Source organism: Nicotiana tabacum, chromosome 6 (assembly GCF_000715075.1).
Source record: "Nicotiana tabacum cultivar K326 chromosome 6, ASM71507v2, whole genome shotgun sequence".
Lineage (NCBI taxonomy): Eukaryota > Viridiplantae > Streptophyta > Magnoliopsida > Solanales > Solanaceae > Nicotiana > Nicotiana tabacum.
Window position 1 is genome coordinate 83,965,377 of NC_134085.1, and position 25,930 is coordinate 83,991,306.

At 44.2% G+C, this 25,930-nt stretch overlaps 1 long non-coding RNA gene across 1 annotated transcript in view; it reads right to left on the reverse strand.

The window, feature by feature from the left end:
- LOC142181476 (uncharacterized) overlaps window positions 1–25,930 on the reverse strand; it is a 44,677-nt gene that overhangs the window by 18,051 nt on the left and 696 nt on the right. The window lies entirely within an intron of this gene.

Consider the following 25,930-nt stretch of genomic DNA (forward strand, 5'->3'; position numbering starts at 1 on the left):
TGGACAAGAAAAAGTGTGAAAGATAACTTGCGTTGTGTAATGAAACCAGCAAGAAAACAATCACTATTATTTTTAGCCCCATGGTGGGCGCTAATCTATTTACCGTGAAAATAGAAATAACAATTAAATTTGTTGATGGGACTTTAAAAATACGTGATCAATTTTTATGCTAGTTATTAGAGCAGTTGATGCTAGATATGTGAAGCTTAGCAACGAAACATGAACTAAAGCAAGGTTAAAATCAAATCGAGGGGTTTGCTGTTCGGGCCTCGGACTAACCGATGAGGTTCCTCGAGGTCGGTACCTGGGCTTGGGCTCGAGCTATCGGGGATAATCATGGAAGGGATAACAATTAGGATATAATCAAGGGAGGCTCTATATGGCCAATAACAAGCAATAAGTGAAGAACAAATACAAAAGCAATAAATGAAAGTAGTAGTCTCGAGCGAGTAAGTTAGAGAGGAAAGGAAGAGTTCTTGTATATTTCGTATAGAATAGTCAGAGCAACTGCCTTACAAAGTGCCCACGATTCCCCTTATATAATAGGGGAATCCAAACATAGTACAAGATACATTAAATGATAAAGGAAACGGGATAGGACAGCTAACTAGCTTCATGATGTAGATGTGGACCAGCGTTAGACTAGCCGGGCAGACTTAACTAGCCCCGGATGCATTCTTCGGAAGCCTCCCACACCCGTCGAAGTCTCGGCCAACATTATCCCCAGGCCGAGTGTCGATTGATCTTGAGGGAGGTACCCGATCCATGGTCTCGAGCCTCCGAGGTGATCTCCTGAAGTACCTTATGAACGAGAATTTAGTCCATCCGATTTCAGCATATACACCTCATGCAGATGTAGAGGCAGGGATTAGCCTCATACATATATGAAGGTAGGGATTAGCCTCATGCAGATTTTGGAGGCAAGGATTAGCCTCATGCAAATATGGAGGCAAGGATTAGCCACATGCAGATATGGAGGCAGGGATTAGCCTCGTGCAGATATAGAGGCAGGGATTAGCCTCATACAGATGTTGAGGCAAGGATTACCCTCATGCAAATATGGAGGCAAGGATTAGCCTCATGCAAATATAAAGATAGGGATTAGCCTCATGCAGATATGAAGGCAGGGATTAGCCTCATGAAAATATGGAGGCAAGGATTAGCCTCATGCAGATGTGTAGGCAAGGATTTGCTTCATGCAAATATGGAGGCAAGGATTAGCCTCATGCAAATATGGAGGTAGGGATTAACCTCATGTAGATATGGAGACAGGGATTAGCCTTATACAGATGTGGAGGAAGCGATTAGCCTCATACAGATATGGAGGCAGGGATTGGCCTCATGCATATATGGAGGCAGGGATTAGCCTCATATAAATATAGAGGTAGGGATTAGCCTCATGCATATATGGAGAAAGGTATTAGCCTCATGCAGATGTTGAGGCAAGGATTGGCCTCATGCAAATATGGAGGCAAGGATTAGCCTCATGCAAATATGCATGCGCGGATTAGCCTCATGCAGATATGGAGACAGGGATTAGCCTCGTGCAGATATGGAGGCAGGGATTAGCCCCATATAGATATGGAGGTAGGGATTAGCCTCATGCAAGTGTGGAGGCAAGGATTAGCCTCATGCAAATATGGAGGCAGGGATTACCCTCATGGAGAAATGGAGGCAGGGATTAGCCTCATGCAGATATGGAGGCAGGGATTAGCCTCAGGCAGATATGGAGGCAGGGATTAACCGCATGCAGATATGAAGGCAGGGATTAGCCTCATGCGAGTATGCGGGACAAGGCTTAGTCCCATGCAAAGAGCGAGTAGCAAATAAGAGTAGCATATTTCTTAGCTGGAGTTATATTCGGTATCTGATGGCACGATCGATAGTGAATTTACTTTGTGTATAAATGTTTGCGAATTCTATCGCTACATCAAATGTACCTGCGAGAATCGGGTCACATGAAATATACACCCAGATTGATAACATGTTTATTTTTATTATTATTCGACGTTATGGTCGTGTCACAAGAATGCACACCCGAATTGGGGATTATGTATCGTGACCATGCCACGGGAACCGTACCCATAACCACGATGATTTATTATTAATCGCACCTAAAGAAACTAGCGCATTTGAATTATTTTCCTAATCTTTGAGATTGTTGTGATACCAAATTTACGAACAAGACATTATTGGGGCAAATAAGATAGCTAACATGATTTATTACTTGGCTAGATTCCTTATGGTCCAAAACCCACCTTATGGCCCATACAATTCCTTGCCAAGAAAGAAACAACTTCAATTTTTTCCATTTACCCAATTAAAAGCACTTATTTAAGAACCAAGACTACATACATCACAGTCGAAATAAAACTAATTAAAACAATTTAAATGAAAACTAAGACATACTACTCAACTAATGTAAAATCTCAAATCAACCAACACGTGCACCAAGCTATCATAACACAATAAAATGAGAATGAAAATTAAAAAATGGACCTTTTATTGATGGACAAAGCTGAAAATTACAAGTCAATCAGGCTAAACAAAGCAACAATCTTTGGACCAAAACACCGAAATAACAAACCGAAACCTCGAATCGACACCGAAAAGCTCGAAATCCAAACGCGACCTCAAACAAGCTTCAGAACCGAAAATGGAAAGGGGAACGCAAAGAATATTTTTTGTATTTTTGAAATAAGAAGCTATGTTAATTGGATGCAAAGAATTGTATTTCAAATCACTGTATTTTGAACGCAAAGAACTGATTTCTCTGATTTGTGTTAGGCGTCTTTTTTGCCCCCAATTAGAAGAAGATAGCTCCTCCCCCCACCCCCTACTGTTTCCCCAATTCCAAGACTCCTCTCTTTTGTTATTCTTTTGATCCCTTCATTTTTTCTCTTTTTTTTCGATTCTTCAGCCAACAATGATCAGCTATGGAAGGCTTTTTGTATTGGAAAATGGGAAGGTTGTTGCCGATTTCTAGGGGTGTGGAAGGTCATTCCTTTTCCTTTTTGTCTCTTTGTTTTCTTTATTTGATGCGGCTCCTTTCCAAAAATGGGGAATGTCCCCTTTTGCTAAATTTTTCCGCCGTTCTAGGTTCTTAGGGTGTATATCTTTTATTTAGGAATTGGGTACTATTATATAGAGGGTAGAAATTAGGTTAGGCGTATGGGCCTAGAAATTATAGGCTTGGGAATTATGGGCTAGGTCCAAAAATTAGGGCTAAAAATGGGTTGTTTGAGCCCAAATTTTTTCTTTCTCCGTGAACAAGACTAAAATACTACCTTATTTACTAATTAATCTTTACTTAAATAAAATAATTATTATAATAAGACTAATCATTAACACAGACCTAATTTTTTTGGTGTTTTCAAATATCATATTAAAATAAAAAATAAGGTACTATTTTTGTATTATTTGTTTTTAGTTTTACGAAAGGTATATAAACTACAAGCAACTAAAAAGAAGAAATATTTTTGTAATTTTTATTTTTTGATAAAATAAAGAAAAAGAGTCAAAACCAATTGAAATATCAATATTAGGCCTAAAATAAATATTTTACGCTAAAATGGGTGAAATCTCGGGGAGGGTCAAAAATCACATGTCTACATGAGCCATACTTGTTATTTGCTAATTGTACAAATTCACAAAAACTGTCTGGCCGAGAACCACACTAGTGGATCCTGAGGGGTGCCTAACACCTTCCCTTTAGGATAATTTCAAGCATTTACCCTGTCTCTGGTTACTAAACGTAGTTATAAATGAACCTTATAGGTGCTCTAACGCACCTTAAATCGTTAGGTGGCGACTCTTCAAAAATGCAAACCTCCTTTCCCAAAAGGAAAGAGTTGTCCCAACCAAAATGTCATAAACCCGATTCCGCGAAGGAAAAAGGGGGCGCGACAGCATGGCGACCCTGCTGAGGATATTCAGGCTTTTACCATTTCATATCGTTTTTGTGAATTTGTGCCCTCCCTATGTGCAATTATTTGTTTAATTCCTTTAAGCATTTAATTTCTTCTTCAAAAGCAAAACTGACATATCTTTCTTGTTTCCTTCCTTTATAACTGCTTTAAATTATAAAACTGTTGTATTTATCACTTTCTTAACATGTAAATACATATCAACATGCTTTTAATTATTGCATAACTATGCTTAACATCATACTCCACTCGTGCCAAACAAATACTATAGCAACGCTTGATGAGTGATTGCACCTTTCCTATATCATTACCCCCTAAATTCGGAAAGGCTTATTTGCGGTAAAACTAGTCGATCTGCGGTGCAGTCGACAGTTCCGTGTCTTCCCCCTTGAGTTGTCCACTCAAGGGTATCAGTCTAAAATCCCATAGAAACCTTACTTTTTTTAAATCACGCATGCATCATGGTCAAACCTAGTCAGTTTAGTTATATTGTTCACATAATGATCCTCTAAGATAGCCTTGTCCAAAAGTCCACTGGGTTTCCCTAAACCCAAACGGACATCATCACGTTCCGTGCATTTATTTGGAGAACTAAATGCTTCATGCTAATTGATGATATTAAATAGTCGAGTCCTGTGGGGGTAGGGTCTAACCCTTTTGTTTTGCCGAAAATGAGGCACGAGGTCCCCAGTTTTGGTATGGTTAGCACGCCCCCACTCTTGCTAGACTGGTGGAGGAGTCTTCCATCGAATGACCAAATCAATGAGTGGAATGAGAGGGCCGCCAAAGCTAGCGAAAAGTGAATAAGAGAATCACCGATTGCCAGAACGTTGAGGGAAATGAAGGAGAACATTTAGCAAAGGCATTTTTACTGGTGAATCTACGCGAACTGGAGGATTTGATCAACGAGAACATTCAACCTGAGGAAAGTACTTCTAGGACCAAATAGATAGGAATTTACTTTTTCGCTTTATGAATGTAATAAGGCCAATGGCCATTAGTGACTTTTATTTCTTGCTTATTTAGTGTCATTTTGGGATTCGCCTATCTTTATCAATAAAATGAGACATTTAGCATTTGAAGTTCTCCAAATCTATTTGTCGCTAGGCCTACCTCGGGAACAAAGATTTTCCCAAATCAGGACATGTTTTACATTCCCGCACTATGTGTTTAAATATTGCAATACTTTTTATAATCCTCACTGACGTGATTACCTTTTGTTTATTTTTGTTTTTATTATTCCCCTCCCAAAAGGTTAGTTCGTGCACTCTAGCATCATCATCTTATTTCACAAGATCCAAGGGACCTCCACCCACTCCTCCTCTTAGTCCCATTAAAGGCAAGAACAAATGCAAGAATAAAATGGAAGATTAGGAAGGAGAACACAGCTGAACGGGTAGAGGTCACTGATGGCCAGAGTATTCGGGTTCCTAATGAGAATGTGTCACAACTTGAATAGACACTGTTGAAATTCCAGGAAGAGCTCGATCAGGTTCGGAATCTGGCAAACCTATCATTTTCCCTCAACACTCCAGATATCAACTTCCCCAACACTTAAAACCCTACACCTCCTCAAAATATCTCAAAACAACAGAATCATCTCGCGCCTCATCATCACGTTGCTCCACCAAAGAACTAATGCAACACCTGCCATACCCCAAACAACACTCCACTACTAATCCCAGAACCTCAGAACTCCACAAACGACCATTTCCACACCCATACACTAGGCTACCATAACAGTCCTATCTACGTGGAGACCATGCCATACTCCACCCAACCTATCGCATGCATACTTAAGTCTGATGAAAAGGATTTGCTTATCAGGAACTTGGCCGAGGAACTTAAGAAACTGACCAGCCAGATTCAGGGCGTTGAGGGAAGCAAAGGAATCGAGGGGATAAACTATGAGGACCTTTGCATACAGCCTGATGTCGAACTGCCTAAGGGGTACAAACCTCCTAAGTTCGAAATGTTTGATGGTACGGGTGATCCAAGGGTCCACCTGAGGACATATTGCGACAAGTTGGTTGGAGTAGGGAAGGATGAAAGGATCCACATGAAGTTGTTCATGAGGAGTTTGAAGGGAGATGCATTATCTTGATACATCAGCCAAGATCCCAAGAAGTGGTCAAGCTGGGTAGGCATGGCATCTGACTTTATGGACAGATTTAGGTTTAATATAGAGAATGCACTAGACGTGTTCTATATCTAGAATTTGAAGAAGAAGCCTACGGAGACATTTTTGCGAGTATGCTACTCGCTGGAGGTCCGAAGCTGCCAAGCTCAAACCCGCCTTAGAAGAGGAGCAAATGAACAAGTTCTTTGTCAAGGCTCAGGACCTGCAGTACTATGAACAGCTGATGATGATTGAAAACCATAAGTTCTCCGACATTATCAAATTAGGTGAAAGAATTGAAGAAGGTATCAAAAGTGGTATGGTTACAAATTTCGAGGCCTTGCAAGCTACGAATAAGGCTTTACGGTCCGGTGGTGTATCCAATAAAAGGGACGTAGGGGCTGTGATGGTTGCACAAAGGACCAAGTCTCCCCTTAAATACCAAAACTCCTCCACTCACATACCAGCCAACCCCAAATTACCAAGCACCCTCATACCAAGCTCCGCCATCAACTTATCAGTGATCTCCACCTCCTACATATCAACCTACTTCACCCAGATAATCCCAACCCGCTCACGTCTACAAAACTTATAATACTCAACCATCCTATTATCAATCACGCCTGCACGCCAAAATTTCCCTAGACCCCAACTACTTTTGATCGCAGGCCTCCCAAATAGTATACAGCCATCACTGAACCCATAGACCAGTTGTATGAGAGACTCAAAGCTGCTAGTTATGTCACCCCTATCCCTACTGTAACCCCTGAGAATCCTTCTCGGTGGGTTAACCCAAACAAATACCGTTCATACCACTCCGGCATGAAAAGGCATACCATCGATGAATGCCACTCCTTGAAAGACAAGATATAGTCTTTGATTGATAACAATGTCATTTTGGCAAAGGAACCCGCTCCAAATGTCTGCAACAACCCTCTTCCAAACCATAAGGGTGGAGGTATCCACATGATTGAAGTAGAAGATGACTGGGATCCCGAGGGATCAATCGGGTTGATCACAAAAGGTGATAACCCGAAAAACAACAATTACTCTCAATCCAATCATAGTTCAGATCCAACCGTCTGAGGATGCTGAGGTGAATATGTCTATACCTCTTGAGTTTAAAGCAGCGCCATCCTTAAACACACCATCACCAATTGAGGTTGAATTCGTGTCTCCGACAAATGCACCCGCACCATTTGAGGTTGCAATCTTGCCACCCAAGGCACATGTTCCATTCGAAGTGAGGATAGCTGCACTGATCCCAGTGGCGATGTCTACCATGCCACCATTCTATACAAATGTTCTACCCTGGGATATAGCCGAGGCGAGAAGGAAAGGCAAGGCCAGGATTGAAGAAACTGTCGTAGCACAGGGTATGATCAGAACTGGTAGAGTCTATACCCCTGAACATCTAGCTGAATCAAGCAAGCAAGCCTCCAATCGGCCGCCCCTCATTGAGATAGGTCCGGGCGACCTTTGGAGGAAAATATAGGCCAAGGAATATTCGGTCATCAAACAGTTAAACAAGATGCCAGCACAAATATCCATTCTCTTTTTGTTGTAGAATTCTGAGACGCACAAGAATGCTCTGTTAAAGGTGCTAAATGAAGCATACGTACCAAGTAATATCACTAGCGGGGAAGTGGCTAATATGGTAGGAAAAATGCTGGAAAGCCATAAGATCACCTTTTATGAGGTGCCACCTGAAGGGCTGGGCCACAACAAAGCACTACACATCATCGTGCAATGCGAAGATTATTTCATCACCAGAATCCTGATCGATGGAGGTTCCAGTCTTAACATTTGTCCACTAGTAACACTCAAGAAGTTGGGTAAAGGGCTGCATGAGATAAAGGATGGAGCAATCAATGTGAAAGCCTTCGGTGGTTCTCAGAGGTCCACCATTGGTGAGATTAGTCTATGCCTACAGATGGGACTAACCTGGTTCGAGGTTGATTTCCAGGTAATAGATGTACCAGCGTCTTACAACTTGCTGCTAGGACGGCCATGGATTCATGCTGCTGGGGCCGTAGCATCAACATTGCATCAGGCAGTAAAGTTCGAATGGAATCACCAGAAAGTGATCATCCACGACGACGGTAGCAACCCTATATATAGTCGCCAGACCATTCCGGCGATCAAGGGAAGAAGGGAGCTGGGTGGAGAAACTTACCACCACATTGAGCAGGTTAATGCTATCGACAAAGACAAATGGTGGGATAGCAAAATCGAAAGTATACTAAGTTGGAGTGGGTACGAACCTGGCAAAGGGCTCGACAAGAACCTCCAAGAAATCTCTAAACCCATAAAACTCAAGAAACATGGAACTACCTTCGGTTTGGGATATGAATACACCTGGGAAGAATTTAATAACTGGTTTCCACCATAGCGCGGTCCTTACTATCCACTAGAGAAGCCAATACCACATCTGGAGCAGACCTTCCAACAGGCTGACATAATTTATGGGTCAGATGAGGAAGAAGCACTTGCAGTAGTGAAGAACTTGTTTTTAGAGGACAATGATATGGGCTGTTGCATTATTCTCGAGAAGGAGGGGGAGGAAGGCCCTTCCATACAGGCTGTGAGCAGAGGGGCACATCTCAAGAATTGGACCATCAGGACAACCAAAGTCGGACGTGCCTCGGGGTAGCAAGGTTAAAACAAGCATTATTCACTATTCTATTTATTAATGATTTTCTTTTCGCATTTTTCAAATTTTCGCAATAAGATCTTCGATGTTCAAAATAGTTATTCAATTTATCAAAAATATTTTTTATATTTTCTTATGAATTAATTTTTATTGCTATCGTTTTCTCTCCTTTCTTTGCCAATACAGCATTACTATTACTTGTCTTGATGAACCAATGACTATGACATGCAATGAGATAACGTAAAAAATGGACATGGATTCAGAAAGATGACATACCTGACGAGATTGTCAAAGAAGTTGAGAACTTTGAGAACAGACTTAAGTCCAACCTGGACGAGACCGAAATTGTCAACTTGGGAGATGCAGAAAATGTCAAGGAAACGCGAATCAGCATTCACCTATCGCCATCAGAGAAGAAAGAATACACAGAATTTATAAAGGAGTATGAGGACATATTCGCCTGGTCGTATGATGACATGACTGGTCTGAGTACGTCTATTGTGGCTCACAAACTGCCAACCGATCCAATGTGTCCACTGGTAAAGCAAAAGCTCAAAAAGTTCAAGCTTGATATGAGTTTGAAAATCAAGGAAGAAGTCACCAAGCAGATCAACGCTAAGGTTCTCAGGGTAGTAGAATACCCGACATGGTTAGCCAACATTGTGCCAGTGCCAAAAAAGGATGGGAAGGTCAGAGTTTGTGTCGACTACCGGGATCTCAACCGGGCCAATCCGAAAGATGACTTCCCTTTGCCAACTATACACATACTGATTGACAATTGCGCCAAGCATGAGCCACATTCATTCGTAAGTTGCTTCGCTGGTTATCATCAGATTTGGATGGATGAGGAAGATGCTGAGAAAATTGTTTACTGTGAAAATGGTAACAACAATTAAATTTGTAAATGGGATTCTAAAAATATGTGATCTATTCCCGAGCTAGTTGTTAGAGTAGTTGATGCTGATAATATGAAGTTTAATAATGGAATGTGAGCTAAAATGAGATAGTAATCGAACCGAAGGGCCTGCTGCTCGGGTATAGGTCTGGTCAATAGAAGACCTCGAGGTCGACGTCAGGGTTGAGTTCGAGCTATCGGGGATAGTCGGGGATGGGATAACAGTTGAAGATATGATTAAAAGGATCTTCACGGCCAATACTAAGCTATATGATGAAGAACAAGTAGAAGAGCGATGGGTATTGAGGTGACCTCGGGCCAATGAGAACAAGCAAGTTAGAAAGAAAAGAGAGAGAGAGAGAGAGAGAGAGAGAGAGAGAGAGAGAGAGAGATGGATAAATGGAACAACATCATCCCTTTACAAGGTAGGGTGAGTCCCCTTTATATAGGAGGGGAACTCAGCTACAAGTACGTGGGCATTAATTACAAAGTATGGAGATGGGATGGCCTGATGCGATGCCTCAGCATAGGCTCTGGATAGGCCGGCCCTGTCAGACTTAGCTATGTGCCTTGGGAGCTTCCCCTTTGTCCTGGCTTCGATCTTTGTCTTCTCTAAGTCGGGCCTTAACGAGCCCCGAGGTTGGGAACTCGTCCGTGGCTTCCTGTCCTCGGGGTCTCGAGGCATTCTTGTGAAATGACTTGAGAGAAAGAAATCAAATCTTTTGATTTCACCGTATACAGATAGTCTCTACGTTTCCCAAAGCGAAGTGATGGGAAATGATTTTGATGCTTGACTCCTCGAGCTCCTTTCGGCGACATCATTTCGATGATGTGACTCCTGGCGCAAGCTTTGTGGTAACCGGGGCATTCATGGGCTTGTGTATTTTCGACTTCATTCAATGCACTCCCAATTCCCGCCCTCCAAGGTGAAGGTACCGCCGTCGATTCGGTTTTCCAAGGATGTATTAACTGCATCCGTCGGTCAATCTTTCAAAGCCTCAACTACCGTGTCGTAACCCCCTATAAATGCGGGTGCTTTAGTGTTGTTTTTCCTATCCCAGTGCTTTTGTTGGATTATTTGCCCATTCCTTCTTATCATCTTCTTCTATCCTTAGAAATCATGCTTGGGGCTCATGGCCTCAAGCCCGCTTAGCGGAACTTCCTTAGATCGCGTTGCGGCCTTCTGCTGGGGCTTCCCTTTGTCAATCATATTCATGTTGTCCCGTTACTGCTATGGTCATTGACATGCTTGTCTTTGCTGCTGCTGTTGGCTCGAGATGGTGACATACGAAGGTCGTCTTTCCTTTTTCGCAGGAAGCTCTTTGGATTACATATCGCTGCATAAAAAGGGGCTCGGATTACACACCGTTGCTCACCATCATACCCCAACTCGACGTAGTGCTCTGCCCTGGGTTGGGGGCTTGCACAGCTAAATGTTCTAAGAAGTGGATTCTAAGTAGCCGTGCAAGCGGGACTGAGGCTTGTTCGGTCCGCTGTCTCTCCGAGATTCTCTTGGCCAACCCTCGAGCTTCGAAGAGTTATGGCATTTTTTCATCCCTTCCTGTCACTCGCCTTACCCCTTGGGGATATCAGTGTGGAAGGCTGGGATGAAACTTCCGAGGACGTGCGTCCGGAGGCACCTGTTTTGGACCTTTGAAGGTGGACTGGTCTTCGGGCTTTTACTTTGCGTGTACAACCCTTTGTTTCTTCCTTTATGCGTAGAGATCCTCCGTAGGCTTTTGTAATTGTATGTAATGACCCCTCGAGGGCTATTTGTACACGGATTTTTACGAATATGAATATATTATATTGACTTCTACTTTCAAATGAATATTAGATTTGAATATGATTGTCATGCTATATTTATACAATTATAAATTATATAATTCAATTCTTTTGTCTTTGCCTTATTTCTGTATGCTTTCATGCCCTTCGAGGCCTTTTGAATGTCTTCTTTTATTGTTGACCGCTGATATCTGACTTGGGCGCGAGCGTTCTTTCCGATCTTCTACCGATCGACACGGCTCTCTTCCGAACCCATCGTCGAACCTCAGACCGTTCCTGAATTGATCTAATATGCTTGGGCTGTCGGGGCCCTCGGAGTTGCATAGAGATAATATGCCGAATTTCGGGGCCTTCGAGGATATTATCCTGAATGAAGGTTAGATTTGGGTACTTGGGGGCCCCTTTTGATCTTGTTGCAGATAGACTTCTTAAAACGTATAGGATAGACTTCTGCTGAGGAGTTGCATGTTACTCAGGCGCTGCCTCGGACCTTCATGGAGCTTTCGTGATTGGAGCTTCCTGTGCTTATTCCTCTTTTTAGAAAGGGAACCATGAGATCAGGTACCGCCTCGCGTCGAGTGATGGCGTTGAAAACTTCCCGAAGTCCGACTTCTTTTTGGTATGGATCCTCGGGGTAGAGTGCTTCCTTGAGATTGGAGATAATACGGACGATTCCTTGAGTCTTGGCTTCTCGTCGAAGGATGCTTTCGGGATCGGGTATCACTCCGTCGATCTGCATCAAGGCTGTAGGTTTCCCGAGGATCGCTCCGGGTAGGCGAGTCGTCATTACTTCTCGCATATATGTGGGGCGGCTTCGGGTTCTTCACAAGAACTCACTATTTTTAGATAGCTACCCTTCCGCTTTGGCATAGGGTTCTTCATTTCTTTAGGCGCAAAAAGTGTTGGCACACGTCCTTGCTCTGATCTATTAGTTTTACCATAGCCATGGCAACCACTTCGGGGCCGGCCTGGTAGGGAGTGGGGAGTGTTATTCTCGGCGCTCGGGAACCGCGGGAGTTCGCTCTGAAGACGGTGTCTTTGATAAGAGGGGAACATCTGGAGATGGTGAGAAAATACTGTGGATGGAGCGAGGGGGTAGCGATGTAGGTGCTTCCCCCGTATGAGATTATTACAGACTCTGCTGATGGATTCTTGAGCATATACCTATATCCTTTCGCATTTGGTCCCCTTGATAGGGTTGTGCTTGATTTTTGTTTGAAGTATCGGGTTACTTTGGTGCAGATACATCAGTCATTTTGGCGAGTGGTGCTGATGATGAGGTTCTTTGCGGAGAAGGCTGGGCTTGATTTCACGCTTAACCACCTCGTCAGGCTATCCCGACCCTTTCACCACCAGGGCCTGCTAACCCTGAGATGCCATTCATCCATGCCCTTTGTAGTTGATGAGGAAGAGGACAGGGATCGAGAGTGGGCCAGTTGGTTTATCCGGGTCCGAACGGTTGACATTATCCCTGTGGAGCTTTTGCCATTTCCCGAAGGATGGAATTATGCACGTGAGCGGAGCGTCTGGCGCCTCTTTAGATTTTGCCTATACATAAAATCGGTTGAATAATAGTGTTTTTCCCTTGTTGCAGCAACTTTATGGATGTCGGGCGAAGTCATTGACCTTCCCGGATGGATCCGGAGGCTGGTGACCCATTCGACCTGCGATGAGCATCGGTGGCGAGCTGTATTTCGTGCTAGATAGGGAGAAAAACACCAAGGTATGCGCGCACGCTGCCTTTGCCTTGGCCTTCGTATATTTGAGGTAACATTTCCCTCCTTTCTTTTGTACTGGCTTTGCCGTTTGCAGGTATCGAGCGGTTCTTTGGGATGATGCAGTGCTCTTCCGAAGGGGAGGAAGAGGCGTCGGCCTCCGATCTGAGGGACGACAGTGATAAACGGGATTGGCACCCGTAGTGTAGTGGAGCTTTTAGTGGCGTCGAATGGGCCCATGTCTTCGAGAAGAGGGCATCGTCCGAGTCTGATGCTCCCGGAGTATCTGATTCCCGGGCGGCGGTTCCTCCGAGTGAATATGCTTTTCCCAAAGTTGGTTTTTTTGTGGCCGAAGAGGCAGGATCAACAGGAGTGTGTTCTGACTTCGAGGAAGTCTGTCGGCTTCACTTCGTGGTGAGTTTAGGCGAAGTTTTCTTGTATTTCGCGTCCTCTTCCTCCTATTGAGTTTTCCTTGTGCAGGTCTGTGATAGACTTATGTCTGAGTTGCTCCGTCAAGGGTCCAGACTTCAAAAAATTCTGGACGAGGGCAAGTCCCTTAGGCTTTTTAGCGAGGAGAAGGAGGTTGAGTTGTTGTATTGGCGATATGAGGCGTACTGGAGCTCGAATTACGAGATCTATTTGATGGAGCAGGTAATTTTTTTCATCTCGTGCTTTGCACCCTTTGGACCTTAAGGTTAACCCCTTTTTGTTATATTAGTTGCAGAAAAAGACGGAGGCCTTGGAGTACCTCAAGGGCGACATCGGCCACGTCATAACTGTTTTTGGCGAGCTAAGGGCTCAGGTGCAAGCTCAATCTTTAGAGGAGACAGGCACCTCGGCCAAGGTCCTTGCCTTCGAATCCCAACTCCGCTTGGCTCATGACAATGCCAAAGTTTAAGCGGATATGATCGGAAAACTTGAATCTGATCTCACGAAGATCAGGGCCGAGATAATTGATGCCCGGGCTGAAGCAACACTAAGTTGAACCAAGGCTGATCAAGAGATGGCGATTCGCATAAAGGATGTTGATGATGCTCAAGCCGAGCTGAAGCGAACCCTCGTCCGTGAGAAAAGGATCGAGGAATATGTTCGTTGCAGATCCTGAAGGGAGATACTCGAGGAGATCGGTGCAAGGGGCTTCGTTCTCTCGGAGGAATTGGCTTGAGCAAGGGCGGACGAGCGTGACGTGCGGTCACTTCTTGCTGACGACGCGAAGAGCAAATCCGGCAAGCTGTAGCCCTTTGGAGCGGAATGTAGATTTCGCCATTTTCCCGCTTTGTATTTGATATTTGTAGAGCATATTTGTAGATGGGGAGTGCCCCTTTTTTGCGTATGTAAGATAAGAGGAGACTTGAAGCTTTATTTCTTCTGATCTCTTTTTGTATTGCTTTTGACCAGGCGGGCTGGTTTCGGAGTTTGGCGGGATCCTTGTAGGTCCGGAATTTATCGGGCTGGCCTGGAAGCTTTTAAGTGTGATTATTGACGAGAGTAGGCGTTGGGGCCTCCGTGTTTTGCCCAGCTGTTTAGGCCCAGTCTACGAGTCAGGTCTTGACTCGAGCTTGCCTGCCTTTAAATCTTCTATGTCCTTGCCTGCCTTTAAATCTTCTATGCCCATGCGGGCAGGTAGTAGTTGTTCTTATTTCTTGCCCTTGGGCATTTGCCGTTTCGACTATTTTGGGTCCAGTCTCCGAGTCGCATTGCGATCCGAGCTTCAATTGACCCTCAAGTTCGTTCCTTCCTGCATGGGCGGACGATGATTACCTTTTGTGCTTCGGTTCGAAGTGACCTTACAGGTGGGTGGCCCGGAGGCTCACTCAGCTGGCGATAGTGGCATTTACGCCGTGCCCTTAGGCATGTTGTAGTTTAACTATTTTGGGTCCAGTCTCTGAGTTGCGTTGTGACTCGAGCTTTAATTGACCCTTCAGTTCTTTCGATGTTTAGACCGACGATAGTGCCTTTTACACTGTTTTGGTCATTGAGACCTTTTAATATGTGGCCCGGAGGCTTGTATAGTTAACTATTTTGGATCCGGTCTCTGAATCAGGTTACGATTCGAGCTCATTTTAATCCTCAAGTTGTCAATTTTTAAGCTAGCGACAATGGCTCTTATGTTGTTTGGTCGTAGAGACCTTTCAATGTGCGGCTCATAGGCTCGTTTTACTGGTGACAATGGCTCTTACGTTGTTTTTGCCTGTGGGTATTTTGTAGGCTCTATTTTCCGCTCGTTAAGGTCTTTTGAAATAGTTTTGCCTGACCTGTTGTTGGTTCCGAAGAACCTCGATTTTAAGTTGTTATCAGCGATGTTTTGAGCACCTCAGAAGGTTCATAGCTCGTAGGTCGAGTAGATCGATGGCTTGCGATTTGGAGTCGACGTGCTCGAAGCTCGTTTTTCTTTTGCCTGTTGAAGGAAGTCTGTTTTAACCGGTTCTTTCTGAAGTATATTCGAAGTAGTGGCCTGCGATTTTTGCTTAGCGACGGTCGGGCATCTCCAAGTCACGTTAGTTTGGATGTATCAGTCGTTTTGACTGTAGTCATATGTGTTTGACAGGAGCTATTTTCGATCTCGAGTGATAGTTCAGGCGTCTACACCGAGGGTATGCCCTTTCGGGACTCTTACAAATGCGACGTATAGCCTAAACTTTGGGATTTTCATGTCTGTTGAGGTCTTACAGTTTGTCATGCCTGTTGAGGTCTTACAGTTTGTCATCCCTGTTGAGGTCTTATAGTTTTTGTCATGCCTGTTGAGGTTTTACAGTTTTTGTTGTAATGTAGAATAGATCTGGTTACGCTGAGTCTGCCCGCTAGGTGTCTTATAGTTTTGGGTTTCCCAGTGCATGGCGATTAGCGATGAATGACAATCTCCGAGTCATCGAATTTGTTTAAGCTTGAAGACCACTTTTCATGAGCTTGGAGTTGCCTTGTAGGGGCTTTATAAGCCCGGAGTTCCGACCCTAGGGTCGTGCGGGTGCTGAATTGCTGATGCTAAGTCTTCGAGTATCTCGGGACGTATTTGGTGGAGAGGTCCCTACCAGGAGTATACTTGAGATTTCCTTGTTTGGAGAATAAGATGCTAAAAAGATATCCTTTTATTGCTTGGTGTAAACATACATTGTTTCATTGTCGTGAGCTCGGCCCGCGTGGGTGCGGCTCCTCGGATCATTCGATCCGGTACATAATTCTGGATTGGGTCATAGTCTGCCATTTCCCGGTCCTCCCGAAGGGACGGTGCCCTTAAAAGAAGACCATCGCTCGTCGTTGGACTATAGGAGAAGGCCTACGACCTTATCGGATCCTCCTCTGGGTGTACGTTGCTCCGCTAGTTATTTTTCTGACGAGTCCCTCTTCGGGGCAGAAGCCCGATTGAGGGGAAAGAGTGCAGCGGGCCCTTTTTTAAGGCCTAGGGATCTCCGGGTAGAGTTAGAACTTCCGAGTGTCCTGGCCAGCTGTCTGCATACAGGTTAGTGAAAAAATAAATAGGGAATAAAGCAGTTCTTCCTCACCGCGGGACGCGTAGGCGACGTTTTGAGATTTGGTATGTTCCTACCCTTTCGAGGCGTGAGCCCGATACAACCCTCCGTTGTGCCTTATCAGGCTTGGTCGAAGATGTGGTTTACTTACCCTTTGATCCTTCTGAGGGTAGGGGCATTGATGCCGACGATGCGCCATATGGTGAAAAATTTCCTCTCGTCGCGTATTACTTTCTGTCAACTTTTTTTAGTTCTTCTCCTTGCGAGGGATCTCATTCTTTTGGCGAAATGGGGCCAACGTTGTTCCTCGGCCGGGACGCCGAGCTCTGTACCATCAGAGAAGGTGCTGACTGGTTGTATCAAGAGAATGGTCTTTGTGGCGATTGTCGTTTGGAATTCGCCAGGGATTCGGGATGCAGGAGAGATTTGGTCTGTTAGTTAGGACCGCCCCATTGACTTTGGTCCGACATCATTGTTGTACGTGATCTAACCACCTGAATTCATGAACACATGTTTTATTTGAAATAGATCAAATGAGGGAGAGGGTTACCAATGCGTCAGTGTGATGCCGAGGCAGAGTCTAGGTGTCCTTTTCCTTAGATGTAAAGATATCCTCTGGAATATTTCCCTAGACCCGTTTTTCCCTGATGGCGAACATTTTCACTTTCCATTTTATGAGTCCTCGGAGGGTGTCACCGCTCTTTAACTGTCGCAGTAATACGTCGTGGCTTGTTTGCTTCATTCTTCCCGGTTGCCTTCCTCCCTTGGGGCTGGATTTGAGCCTGACCGCTCGATGGTACTTGGTGGTGATTTTTATTGGGTAGCATGGCTGTCGTCCTTCTGAGCTGGTGGCCATTTTTGATCCCGTGGCCGCGCGCGCCCTGCGGTTCCCGCGCCAGGTTGTGGTTCTTTTGAAGGGGTCTTGGTTGAATAGGTCTGGGTCATTCAGCATCCCTGGTTTCGCTTATGGTAGTCACGATGTTTGGTATAGCAATGCTGAAATCGTACTCCGCCGGGCAGGGTTCCCCTACCGGCTGTGCCTCGGCGGATCTAGCTCCACTGAAGATTCCTCGAGGATGTTGCCCTCGAGCTATTTTCCTATCATTGCGAGGTAGGTTGCATCTTGTGGCGTTCCTCCCATCCGCGGCACATGGATGGTACCTCCATCTGTTTGGCATTAGTTTCTTTCCCGGACGGTTGTTCACGACCCTAATTCATGGTTGGTGCCGGGTGCGGGCATCTGACCAGATCTCGGCTGGATATCTGATCAACCTTCGTTTGAAATGTCCTGGCGTCGGGCATGCTTCGTTTAAGCTTCGGATGAAGGCCTGTGTTGCCCAGTCATCCGAAACCAAGACGATCTCACTCGTCATATCGGTGAATGAGGCGTGACTTCCTGTGGTATTTCATTCTCTCTTCGTTCGACCTCCGATGTGTCGGTCTCTTCCGTTACTGCTTCGATGGCATCAGTGTGTGCTTCTGCGGAGGAATCCATTGGGTTAAGCGAGTATGTGAGGTCGGGCGCTAGGCCGCAGTGCCACATCATGGTTTCCTTCGAGAGTGTTTCCCCGAACTTCTCCAATGAGACAGACTTGAGCTCATCATCTTGAATGTCCTCAAGCGGGTTTCGGGATCGCTTCCCAGGGAGATAACTGTTGCATGAACCTCCATGAACCTGACTCGATTCTTTTGGAGAGATCCTCAAGCGTCTTCATTGTAGCAGGGTTTGTTATCGATCTGTTGTTGCTTGATCTTTCGGGTACTCATTCGGTACAGGGAGACGCTTTCGGTGCTACTGTGTTGGGAGTCTTCGGATGGCTCTACAGCTGAGCGATAGTCAACTGTTGTGCCTGCAACATTTCAAAAATATCATGAAGACTAACTTCCTGTTCTCCCCGGGTCGGGGTTTTTTGAGCTTCCTATCGGTCGTTGTGTTGTATGCTCCTGCCGGTGTGAGAAGTTTCATCGACTTGTTGTGCGTCTCACGAACCTGCGTCCGCTAGAATTGGCCCGGATGCGTTATTGGGGTTCCGCAGTGTCGTGCCAACCACTGGAACAACTTCACCGTTTCCGTCGTGATTTTCGGGGTAGCCGTTCTCGACTCTGTTTACCGGACCAAACATTTTGACCTGAAATCAAGAGATCTTTGGACAAGAAAAAGTGTGAAAGATAGCATGCGTTTGTGCAATGGAACTGGCAGGAAAATAATCACTATTATTTTTAGCCTCACGGTGGGCGCCAAACTGTTTACCATGAAAATGGTAACAAGAATTAAATTTGTAAATGGGATTCTAAAAATACATGATCTATTTCCGAGCTAGTTGTTAGAGCAGTTGATGCTGATAATATGAAATTTAATAATGGAATGTGAGCTAAAACGAGATAGTAATCGAACCGAAGGGCCTGCTGCCCGGGTATAGGTCTGGTCGATAGGGGACCTCAAGGTCGACGTCAGGGTTGAGTTTGAGCTATCGGGGATAGTCGGGGATGGGATAACAGTTGAAGATATTATTAAACAAGGCTCTTCACGGCCAATACTAAGCTATATGATGAAGAACAAGTAGAAGAGCGATGGGTATTGAGGTGACCTCGGGCCAATGAGAACAAGCAAGTTAGAAAGAAAAGAGAGAGAGAGAGAGAGAGAGAGAGAGAGAGAGATTATTGCACTCGTGGAGAAATGGAGCAACATCAGTCCTTTACAAGATAGGGTGAGTCCCCTTTATATAGGAGGGGAACTCGGCTACAAGTACGTGGGCATTAATTACAAAGTATGGAGATGGGATGGCCTGATGCGATGCCTCAGCATAGGCTCTAGATAGGTCGGCCCTGTCAGACCCAGTTGTGTGCCTTGGGAGCTTCCCCCTCTATCCTAGCTTTGATCTTCGTCTTCTCTAAGTCAGGCCTTGACGAGCCCCAAGGTTTGGAACTCGGTTGTGGCTTCCTGTCCTCGGGGTCTGGAGGCATTCTTACGAAATGACTTGAGAGCGAGAAATCAAATCCTTTTATTTCACCGCGTACAGAAATAGCTTTCATTACGCCATGGGGAGTGTACTGTTACAAGATGATGCCATTCGGCCAGAAGAATGCAGGGGCCACCTACACGAGGTTATGACTATCATCTTCCATGATATGATACACAAGGAGATAGAGGTGTATGTGGATGATGTTATTATCAAATCCAAGAAGGCCACTGACCACATAGGAGATCGGAGGAAGTTCTTCAATAGACTGAGGAGATACAACCTGAAACTAAACCCCGCAAAGTGCGTATTTGGGGTTCCTACTGGGAAATTGCTTAGGTTTATTGTGAGCCGTCGAGGAATAGAATTGGATCCATCGAAAGTCAAAGCCATTCAGGAATTACCACCGCCAAGGAACAAGAAGGATGTGATGAGTTTCTTGGGAAGGCTTAACTACATCATCCAATTCATAGCACAGTCTATGGTTATCTGTGAGCCAATCTTTAAGATGTTAAAGAAGGACGCCGCCACCAAATGGACCGATGACTGCCAAAAGACCTTCGACAAAATCAAGGAGTACCTGTCAACACCACCAGCCTTAGTCCCGCCCGAACTAGGTAGACCCTTATTACTCTACCTTGCAGTGTTAGATTGAGCTTTCGGCTGCGTTCTGGGGCAGCACGATGAAACAGGGAGGAAGGAGCAAGCCATTTATTACTTCAAGACCTGATAGTAATTAGAGATTCAGACTTTCTTATACATCAGGTACTAGGAGAATGGACGACCAAGAACTCCAAGATACTCCTGTATCTGCATCACGTACAGGAATTGAGAAGGAGGTTCACAGAGACGGAATTCCAGCATGTTCCCAAAATCTAGAATGAGTTCGCCGATGCATTGGCTACCCTATCATCTATGATACAACATCCAACAAGAATTTCATTCCAGTGAAAATCCATAATCAACCGGCTTATTGTGCCCATGTTGAAGTGGAAGCAGACGGAAAGCCTTGGTTTCATGATATCAAGGAATATTTGGCAAAGGAAGAGTACCCGGAGTTTGCGAATCCTACTCAGAAATGCATATTTCGGAGATTGTCCAACAACTTCTTTCATAGCGGAGGAATCCTATATAGGAGGACTCCTGATTTAGGATAATTAACATGTGTCGACGCAAAGGAAGCATCCAGGCTACTAGAGGAAATTCATGCTGGGACATGCGGTCCACATATGAATGGTTTTGTCTTAGCAAAGAAGATACTCCGAGCTGGTTACTTTTGGATGACTATGGAAACAAACTACATCCAGTATGTCCAGAAATGCCACCGCTGTCAGATACATGCAGACATGATAAAGGTACCTCCAAGCGAGCTTAACATAACAAGCTCACAGTGGTCGTTCGCCGCCTGGGGAATGGACGTTATTGGACCAATCGAGCATGCCACTTCCAATGGACACAAGTTTATCCTAGTAGTCATCGACTATTTCACCAAATAGGTCGAAGAAGCATCTTACAAAGCAGTGACTAAGAAAGTCATGGCAGACTTCGTCCGCAACCGCATTATTTGTCGATTCGGGATTCCAGAGTCAATCATTACTGATAATGGCTCCAACCTCAACAGAGACTTGATGAAAGCTATGTGCGAAACTTTCAAGATCAAACACAAGAATTCCACAGACTACAAACCTCAGATGAATGGAGCTGTAGAAGCTGCCAACAAGAATATCAAAAAGATATTGAGGAAAATGATAAAGAATCACAGACAATGGCACGAGAAGTTATCATTTGCTCTATTAGGGTATCGCACCATAGTCCGCACATCAACCGGGGCAACCCCTTATATGTTGGTTTACGGTACAAAGGCTGTCATTCCCGCTGAGGTAGAAATTCCTTCCCTAAAGATCAAACAAGAAGCTGAGCTCGACGACGCAGAGTGGGTAAAAGGTCGTTATGAGCAACTAGTGTCACAAGCTTAACTCCAGTAAGCTATGTGCGGACAACTAGACAGCTGTTATCGGCTTCTAGTTTCAGTCCTACCCCAAATCAAGCACAAAATCGTGCTTAAGGAATGGCAAACGTGTACTACACAAGGCTGGAAAGATAATGAAATGAAAAGGCACACAAAGAGTGGGAGGCCAAGGCCAATTTTCTGGTTTAATTGATATACAAAAGGGGAGAATACAAAGTATGTATGAGATGCCTTCTAGCAAGGCCTAAGCATGCCTATTTATATACAAAAACATCCCCTGATGGGGGTGGTTGGCAGTGGCCCCGTCCAGCTGTGTGGCACTGCTTTGTGCTGGCACATGTGCCTTCCATCATGGTGCTGGCAGACTTTCTGCCAGTGGTCCCGTCCAGCTGCTGTCCAATAATTCCTGCTGGCCCAGGTTGTCTTCCATGATTGTGGTCTTACCCAGCTGGGCAGCACTTGTCTTTCTTGGCAGAGGGTGGCTGCCATGATTGTCCCAGCGGGCCGTGGGGCCGCGCCCTCTATGTGCCAAGATTCCCTGGTTTTTGGCAGCTAGGTTTGACTCGGTTTGTGGCTGCTTAGTCGGTTGTGGCCGCTTAGTCGGCAAAATCAGTAAGGAGTTTGGCGAGGCGGCACAACTAGCCCTTATAGACGGAAAGAGAATGAATGCAGTTTGCCATGGTCAACTCTATTAAAATAGAATGTCCAAAGCCTTCAACAAAAGATACAAGCCTAGTTCGCTCCCAACTGGCAGGGTCCATACATGGTTCATCGGGTTTTGATAGGAGGAGCCCTCATACTTGCAGAAATGGACGGAGAAGTCCGGTCAAAACCGATCAATTTAGATGCAGTCAAGCGTTACTATGTGTAATCTTTATGCTTTCCTTATTTGATATAAATTGAACTACACCTGACTTGATTCCCGTTTAAGAGGGGATAGGTAGGCAGCCTTATGGGTTCGGTCATAATTCAATAAAATTTCATTTCCTCCTCTCCCCCCCTCCCCCTGCAATTGGAAACTGGGGCAGAATTTTGAGGAGGACCCTCAAAATTCTGAAGTAATTTTAGTAGATCGTTGCACGAGCAACAGTCAGAAACGTCAACCCATCAAACTGGAGCAAAATTTTGAGGAGGACCCTCACAATTCCGTAGCAGAAGAGTCATTGTTTCATCTGAAAGCTATTTTTAATTTATGTCATACTTTTACAAAATCATGCATGTTATTATCAAAACTGCTTTGTTTAGCAACGCTACCCCTAATAATACAGACAGTATCACCAGATCAAAGCTGAATGGGTCAAGCAAAAGCCAGTGGGGATATGAACTGACCTGCCCCCTTACAAAACTCACAATTTTCCTTTGGATGCAGGCACTAGGATTGAGAAATCATTAGACATACTATACGCCCACAGGACAAACATTGTTCAAAATACGATTCTCAGAACCATTGCACTTACCAACATTTGCTATCAGCACACACCAGTGATGTTCCGTATGTCACAATGCCGCAATGTGCTATCAGATAAGAAAACTCCACTGTCATTTGTTATCTTATTTCTTGCATAATGCTACCATTCTGCCTTCCAAGACTAAACGTTGTCTCCATTTGCATTTGCATTGCATAAAGCTACTATTCTGCCTTGCATAAGGCTACCATTCTGCCTTCCGAGGTTAAGCTCTACCTCCATCTGCATCTGCATTTCATAAGGCTACTATTTTGCCTTCCAATCTGCATAAGGCTACAATTCAGCCTTCCGAGACTAAACGCTATCTCCATCTGCATTCACATTGCATAAGGCTACTATTCTGCCTTCCAATCTGCATAAGGCTACCATTCTGCCTTCTGAGACTAAACGTTGTCTCCATCTGCATTTGCATTGCATAAGGCTACCATTCTGCCTTCTGAAGTTAAGCTCTACCTCCACTTGCATTCGTATCTTTGCATAAGGCTACTCTTCTGCCTTTCGAGGCTAAGCTCTGCCTCCAATTTTCTTCGAAACTAAGCACTATCCCAAGCACCAATTATCTCGTATCTCTTACGGGCTAAGCTCTATCATTCAATTCGCAAGATTGAGCTCTGCCTTATCCGTATCATACTACTGCATCCTTCATGGGCTGAAATATCACCAACTCATCCAATGGCGTCATCGTTCGGAGGCACCATCTTCATAGCCCGAGAACACCATGTCATGGCCCGAAGATCTCTTTCAATCTTTTGCATATCATTATTCAAAGGCGTCACGGTTTGGAGGCACTATCCTCATAACCCGAGAACATCATTTCATGGCCTGCGAATCCTGCATCAAACAACCCATGGCCCAGGACATCATGGTCTGAGGACGTCATTCCTAACCGTCCAAAGACAACATTCATGGTCCGACGGGAATTTGCATCATGTTTAAATTTATGCACAGTATATGCTTGTAATGCTTCTATTTGCAGGTAAAACGGTGAGCAACGGCTATCCCAGCAGGAGCGATCTTGCTCCAGTTCCCTCAAGCCATATCAAACCTAACCATTCCCGTAAACCGTCCACTCACCCAGCCCTAGATGTTACGTCCATTCTTGAAATCGCTTCAACGGTATACTCCACCGATGGATCCTGAACTTCATACGGCCTGATTCCTGTAAAATCAGTAATATGTATGCAACTTAGAAGCCAGGGTGTGGCCTAAATCTTCCCAAACCGTTTCGCTCGGTTAAACTTGGCTAAGGTAATTTTTATATATTTTTATAATTACATTTAGTATTTTTAAAGCTAAATTGCACATAATTGCAATATTAGCCCTTTTAAGATTTAGTTATGTTCTATATGCATAAAATTGGACCCTGTATTTTTAAATTATTAATTAGTATTTTAAATTATTTTGGCACCTTAATTTATTTTCCAGAAATTACCTATTATTTTTAATAAATTAAATGAGGAAAATTGGCTATTTAAATAACAGCCAAGTTTGGCTTTCAATTGTAGCCAAAATTGGACCCCTTCCGGCCCAATTTCACACCCGAATCACCCGACCCATACCCAATTAACCCTTACTCAAACCCGAAACTGACCTACCCTTTTTAATCTCGATCGTGGATCTCCCAGATCAACGGTCCAAACACACCCTTTCCTTTTTAATTTCACCCGACCCCTAACCCTAGTCTCATAATTCAGAGACAGCCGCACTCAAACTCTCTCATCTCCAAATTCTCTCTCAACTCACCATAACCCTAATCGCCATCACCGGCGAGAACCTCCTGTCACACCTCCTTTTTACACACCCGAGGGTATATAAGGGAGTTTTTCCAATTTAAGTGACATTATTCGAAATTGGATTATTTATTTAATTTTTCAGAATCGCCACTTGGGAAATTTTATTTGGGTGTCCCAAGTCACCGGTTTATTTTAAATCCCAAATTGAGGAAAATTCGACTTTCCTTTTGAAGTCTGCGAACCAGAAATTCTAAATAAGGAATTCTGTTAACCCAGGAGAAGGTGTTAGGCATTCTCAGGTTCCGTGGTTCTAGTACGGTCGCTTAAACTATTATAATTTGCCTATTATCTGATTTTAATACAAGTTTTAGCCTATGGTACATTTTAACTTTATTAAACCGCTTTTAACTATTTTTTAGGAAGATTCAACGTTATTTAAAACACGCCTTGAACCACGCCACATGAAATGCACCCGCGATCTATGACACATTTTATTTAACGTTGTTGAGAATTGGAGTTGGGTCACATGAAATGCACATTCGAGTTTAAGGAAATTAATTTAAATAGCACGCCTAAAGCAACTACGCACTTTTAATTTTCGAGGGCCATGAAAAATGCACACCTCGATTTTTTTAAAGAGCTAAAATTAATTAAGTGAGGGCCATGGGTTTTGGGATTTTATTTGGCATGGTACACCTCAAATTATTTCTAAAGATTTTATTATTCGAAGTTGTTATAATTGGGTTACATGAAATGCACCCCGAATTTGGGAATTAGGCATCATGACTATGTCACGGGAACCGTACCCATAATCACGATGGTTTATTAATCGTGCCTAAAGCATTAGACAATTTATCTCTTAAACAAAATTTTATACACATCAATTCATGCATTGAAAATTAGATCAAATCCATTCCCAACATTCATTTCTCAATCACTGTTGTGGCTCACTCCTTATGAATTAAAACTAGATCTAAACACATTAACATCTTAAACATTAAAGCATATGGGATAAAGGCAACAGTGATTTAGTCCAATGCTTTTGGACTTTATTCATAAACATTAAAGCATATGGGATAATGGGGTATTAAAAAAACAAACAGATCCTGAAAGGCTCCATGTCCCACGTTTTCAACCAAGAGACCCCTCCCCTGTTCCCTTCTTCGACAGAGAACGCCAAAGGGACGGACACAGAACCAAAAAAAAATTAAAAGCGAGGACACATACTAGTATAACTAACAT